Source organism: Scylla paramamosain, chromosome 9 (genome assembly GCF_035594125.1).
Source record: "Scylla paramamosain isolate STU-SP2022 chromosome 9, ASM3559412v1, whole genome shotgun sequence".
Classification (NCBI taxonomy): Eukaryota; Metazoa; Arthropoda; class Malacostraca; order Decapoda; family Portunidae; genus Scylla; species Scylla paramamosain.
Window position 1 is genome coordinate 3,511,501 of NC_087159.1, and position 6,000 is coordinate 3,517,500.

General features: G+C 41.6%; 1 long non-coding RNA gene across 2 annotated transcripts in view; it reads right to left on the reverse strand.

Annotated features, from left to right (window-relative positions):
* Positions 1 to 6,000, reverse strand: part of LOC135103406 (uncharacterized) — a 180,973-nt gene that overhangs the window by 1,329 nt on the left and 173,644 nt on the right. The window lies entirely within an intron of this gene.

A 6,000-nucleotide genomic window follows, 5' to 3' on the forward strand; every position in this document is an offset into this window, starting at 1 on the left:
ATGGGTGGCTGCCCCCGGCGGTGCTCGTCCCGGGAGGGCGGGGTGGGGAGTGGGCGCCGGGCTGGAGGAACATAGCGGAATGTGAACTAACGAGTCATAATTATGTGAACAACACTTCAAGCCAACCAATGAAGCTCATAGCAGATCTACAATATATATATATATATATATATATATATATATATATATATATATATATATATATATATATATATATATATATATATATATATATATATATATATATAAACTTCTATTACTGAATATAAATTGAGGATGAAATTTCCCGATTTAACTGTAAAGTATGTTCTAGATCTTGTCCTCTGCCAGCCCAGGAGCGTAACCGCCACTTCAAAACAAGCAAGTTACACAGAAAAATCAGAAGGAAAAATAGTTTCGGTTTCATTCTTCACCAATTAAGGGAATGGAAGGAGACTAACGATACATCTTGCATTAATAAAACCATTACAAAAAAAAAAAAGGCTCATGATATTCAAAGCCAGTTTTGTGATACAGATGGTGGTGGTGGTGGAGGTGGTATCACTGGCAGTGGCGGGGGGCGGCAAGGGAGGCATTGGCGAGGACACAAGGATGAGGCAAGTGGCTCGGGAAGTAATAATGCAGGAGTGGTGGTCACATCGATTGAAGGCAGCGGTGAAAGGCGGTCACGCGCGCACACTATTACTTCACAGATACATCGATGAGTTAGTGAGAGGCAATGAAGAGAAGTTATGGGTTTTCGATCATTCTGGGCAGTAAAGGTCATTCAGGCGTGGTGGGGATGCAAGAAAGAGTTACACTTGGAGCACTTCTCGCGTCACTACGAAGCATCGATCACCACACTCAACACATAGCCCCCAAAAAATCTGAAGGTTAGAGAAGAGACAAGATTGCTGAAATATCGTTTCGACTAAGTGTTGTTAAAAGCGTGCAGCTCAAAAAGAGAAATAAAAATAGTTTGAAGACTATAATTCAAGGAACAGTGAAATGTAAAAATGTACATTGAAAGAATAAAAACTGGACAAAAAATATAACTGAAAAAGAATGAGTAACTACAATTAGAAAATATAAATAAATAAAGTAAACATGTAAATAAATAAGTACATGAAAATAAATGCGCTAATTATAAAGATTCTTGTGGATTACAATCAAACACCTTCAACTGCTACAAATTAATGCAAATAACGATAAAAGAAAAAAATCAATAAAGACGACACTCTCTTAAATACAACCACTCTAATACTTTTGCGACCAGTGGGTATGGTAACACGGACACCACAACACCCATGCATCCCAGCACACATCATTACCACACTCACTCAACACACGACACACGGTACTCATAAAAATGTGACAACTTAAATTTTGCATTAAAAACACAAAAAACGGTAATCATAGGTGCGATGTTTTATCTTGCAACGTAATTAACTTTTTTTCGCAGCGAGATTTAACGCACTTGATGCACAGACGCTGCTCCTGAAATTACAGAGACGGCGGAGGAAAAAATGGCTAATTAGTGAGCGTGTAAGGCAAGACAGACCCCGGGACGTGTGTTCGTTTCCGGGGCGAGATCATGTCCACCGCGAGTGACTGGGAATTGTAATGACCTTGTAATGACCTTTTTGCCTCCACGCAAGATACCAATTAATACCTGCAGGAAACTCTCATAAGGCGAGCGTGTATCTCATGGCGCCGCTCATGTTCTGGTGATGAGACACCCCCCCCCACCTCCCTCCCTGCAGATGTGGTTCGCCATTCCCCCCCTCGCCTCGCCTCGCCCTCGGCACGGCGCGGAGGGCGACACAACACAGTCACCGGGGAGGGATCTGCATCACAATGAGCCATCGCCATGTTCGCGGTCGTCAATACTGCTCCTCAATTTATGTAAACGATATTAATGTATGATGCGACGCGTCCATCTTCAAGTTTGCTGATTTGAGCTTGTTAATCCCAAAATGATGAGCGGAGGCGAGGTGGCCGCCAGCACAGCCGCCAGAATGCATCACAATATCCATATGAATGCCACTTAACATCAGAAAGTGACAAGACTGTTGTATAATTATATAAACTAATACACTGGCCAATGACATGTGTACAGGACGTCTCCACGCCGCGACTCAGATAAAAGTAAATATATAAACAAATAAATAAATATGTAAATAGTCATAAGTAATGCTTAAATTATTAAAGCAGCGAGACGCCAGATCCCGCAGCTCTCAAACCTGTCCACCGCGAGGATCTCTTTCTCAGATTCAGTTCAGTTTGTAACAAAAAAGTCTGGCTGCCGCTCACACTCAGAGCACCAGCCTCCTCTCCCTGCCAGGACACGCTCAGCTGTGTTCACCAGTGTGCAGCGCTGATTTTTGTAATAAAAAATAATAAAAAGCTAAGTGCTGTTCTGTAAGACAGCAAAGGTATGTCTGTTTTTAATAGTTATTTACTTAACATTCTAACAGAGAACCTCTGAAAACTGAAACTTTAATCTAGAATTTTATAACTGGAACATAGAATTTTATAACTGGAACAATATTATGCTTGCATCAAACATGTGAATTTAGAAACTAATGACCAACTCTTAGAAAATAGAGAAAAAGTTCAACACAAGATATTCGCGGAACACAGAGGCAGGTGAATGATGGCCCCCGTGGCACCTCAGCGTCGTCAGCACATGAAAAACCCACAGCTGAACCTGGACTTCTGAGGATGAACACCAGCGAGGGGAAAGCACTCACCTCCTGCTGCTTTCCACAGACAGACATCTTGCTGCTCCCCGGGGCGTTCGGCGCAGACACAGGGATTCCTCGCACTGACGAAGCAACCATTCCGCGGGAAATTGGAAAAGTACTGCCTCAGGGTGCGCCAATTAGTTGCAATTAGAGCTCTTCCTTACGGTACCGGCGCCTACCGCAGGGGAGGGAGGGAAGGAGGGAGGAGAAAACTGTAATAATTATAGTGATCGGAAGAAAGGAGAAAGCGATGCGGAATAATAAAACATACTTAGCAGAATGAACAAGAGGAGTGAAGGAGACGAGATCAGGTTTTGGGGATGTGCTGGTGCTGCCGTGTTCGCATCAAGGCCACTGGGGACGGGTGGCTTGCGGCGCTGCTCTGCCAACGGTCGGGGAAAGAGGAATGTACTCTATGTGGTTGAGAGCAAATTTACTGCACTTACAGACCACAGTTGATGACCAAGAGAGGAGCTGGATAATAAAAGGAATAACATATGCAAGGATCATTAAGAGAGAGATGTTGTTGACGTGCTGCAGACAGTGGATGAATAAAAGATCTCTCATCAGGATCACTTCCAAAGGCCAACGTAGTGATTAGTCGGGTTCCCATGACTGTTTTTTACCCAGTGATGGTGCATAATCCTTATTAAGCCTTCATTAGAAACTTGAAAATAGCCTTGAAAATCCCGGTAATTCTCATCAGGGTGTAATAAGTCGCTGTTACAAGTAGTCGCGATATAATTAGTTTCTGAATACGGAGATACGGGCAGCCACGATAACGCCTCTGAAAACCCTCAAGATTCCCCTCAGAGTCTAATAAGTCGTTGTTACAAGAATCCACAATAAAGAGAAAAAGGTTTGAGAATACGGCCCAGAAAGTAACCAATAAGCAACTTATGATGATAGGGGAATTTGGGGGAAATAATGCCAATGAAATCTAATGAAGACCCCAAAGATTCCCCTTACAGCTTAACAAGAAGCAGTAACAAGAAGCCACGATAACCTGATAAAAGTTTGAGGATACTGTTCAAAATGTTACTTACACACAACAGATGATAAAGAAATTAGGGAAAATTAGGATTACACGCGAGATGAGCTGAATAAAGCCAAACTTAAAAGTCGACAAACAGTAGCAGTAGTGAAGTTATCGTGCACGGGTGAAGCGTAAAGAACCACTAGTATCCTTCAGTGAGGAAGCAACACAACAATTATGAAGTTAATGAAAAAAAAAAAAACAATAATACCATTAACAGTAATGAACGCTCCACACTAAACTGCTAATGACACAGTGATACATATTACTTCATTAAAATAATCCTGCACAATTTCACTGAAGCAAAATAAATACAAGAGCTGTTAAAGATGTACACTGCTGTCCTCCTTCCTGTCTGTGGTGCCTTTGAGAAATTATACCGTACGACTTGCATCAGCACATTGTTTGTTTCACTTAAATAATCCCACACAAATTCACCAAGTCAAATACAACCAAAGGCAGCTGAAGATTTTGAAATACTCCGTCATTCTTTCTGTTTGTGGTGCCTTTGAAAAATAATATACTCTGACCTTACACCAATCTATTCTTTACTTCACTGAGACATTCCCACACAACAAATATTCCACAACAAATTCCTACACAAAGCCAAATAAAACCAAAGACAGATGAAGAATTAAACTGCTCTGTCATCCTTTCGGTCTCTGGTGCCTTTGAAAATGTATACAGTAAACTTACACTAGATAATTTTAACATGGCGGTTTCAGAACACTTCTAATGCTGGATGTTCCGTTTGACGATTGATTCTCTTCAGGGACTCGCATCTTCAGTGGCCTTTTTCTTTATTGCCGTCTTGCTGTTGCTTTTGGGGGACGGTCTGTCTGTTTGTGTGTCTGTCTGTCTGTATGTCTCTGTCTGTCTAAGGGATATTAAATGTGATGCGAAAATAATCTAACTTCTATAAAAAAAAGATAAATGAAAGAACCCCTTTTTATCAAATTGGAAGAGAAACCATAGCAGTGAAATGGTTAAGATATCGCGAGAGAGAGAGAGAGAGAGAGAGAGAGAGAGAGAGAGAGAGAGAGAGAGAGAGAGAGAGAGAGAGAGAGAGAGAGAGAGACATTTTCCTAGTAATAATTTCAACCGTACCTTAGTTTTGAACGAAGGTGAGGTAATAACACTAAATAATCAATAGGAAGGAGCAATAACGTTAATATCACCGCAACTAGATCGGGGAAGAGAGCACCGCAGGGTAGAGGAAAAGTAATAAAAGCAATAAGTAAGGGAAGTTCTTTCATACGAGAACTACTTACTTACCCCCGCGTGGCAGAAAAGGGAAATGAGACGAGGGAAAAATTAATGAGGTGAGGCAATATAAGAAATTCCTGGCGTAGTGAGAGAGACATGTTTTTGCATTAGGTTATAATATACGTAGACCTTATATCGCTGGCTCTTTTTGTGGCGAGGGAAAGTTTGAGAGAGAGAGAGAGAGAGAGAGAGAGAGAGAGAGAGAGAGAGAGAGAGAGAGAGAGAGAGAGAGAGAGAGAGAGAGAGAGAGAGAGAGAGAGAGAGAGAGAGAGAGATGACGTTTGTTATATGTAAGGAACGAGAGACTTATGAGAGGACGAGCAGAAGACACGAGGGAGAGGGAGAGCGAGAGGATAGAAGTGTTGTTATTGCTTCTGTAAAGTACTGGACGTTAAGAGAGGAATGCGAGGAGTGGAATTTTTATGGCGATCCAGTGGCATGTGTCAGAGGATAATGGTGCAGGCAGTGATAATGAAGTGGTGGATAAGTGGCGGTGTCTGTGCAATGACTGATTGGTGGAGGCATTAGTGAGGTGATGAGCTGTGTTTGTGTTAGTGTGTGTGTGTGTGTGTGAGGGTGTCTGTGTGTGTTTGTGTGAGTGTGAGGTGGAAGAAAAAGTGGTGATATAAATTTGGCACGTTTATGATGCCGCGTCCTGTGCTAAACCTACTCCACTTGTTAGGAGGGTGGTACGTGACTGAGTTATGGCGAAGCTACAAAGAAGTCATGTGGCGCCAGTTGGTTCAAATGTGTCAGTGTGTCCAAAATGTCATGGAAATCGGGGAACAGTGAGGAATAAAAATTTACGAGGAATAAAGTACATGACCACGTAAACAAATACTAATAAGGAAGTCAGTATGTAAAAGCAAATAAGAATAAGAAAAGAAAAATTCAATGAGATACATACAGTAATTTTAAAGTTTTCCTAAGGACGGTATAAATTTTTCTTATCACACTCATAGGACACAGTAG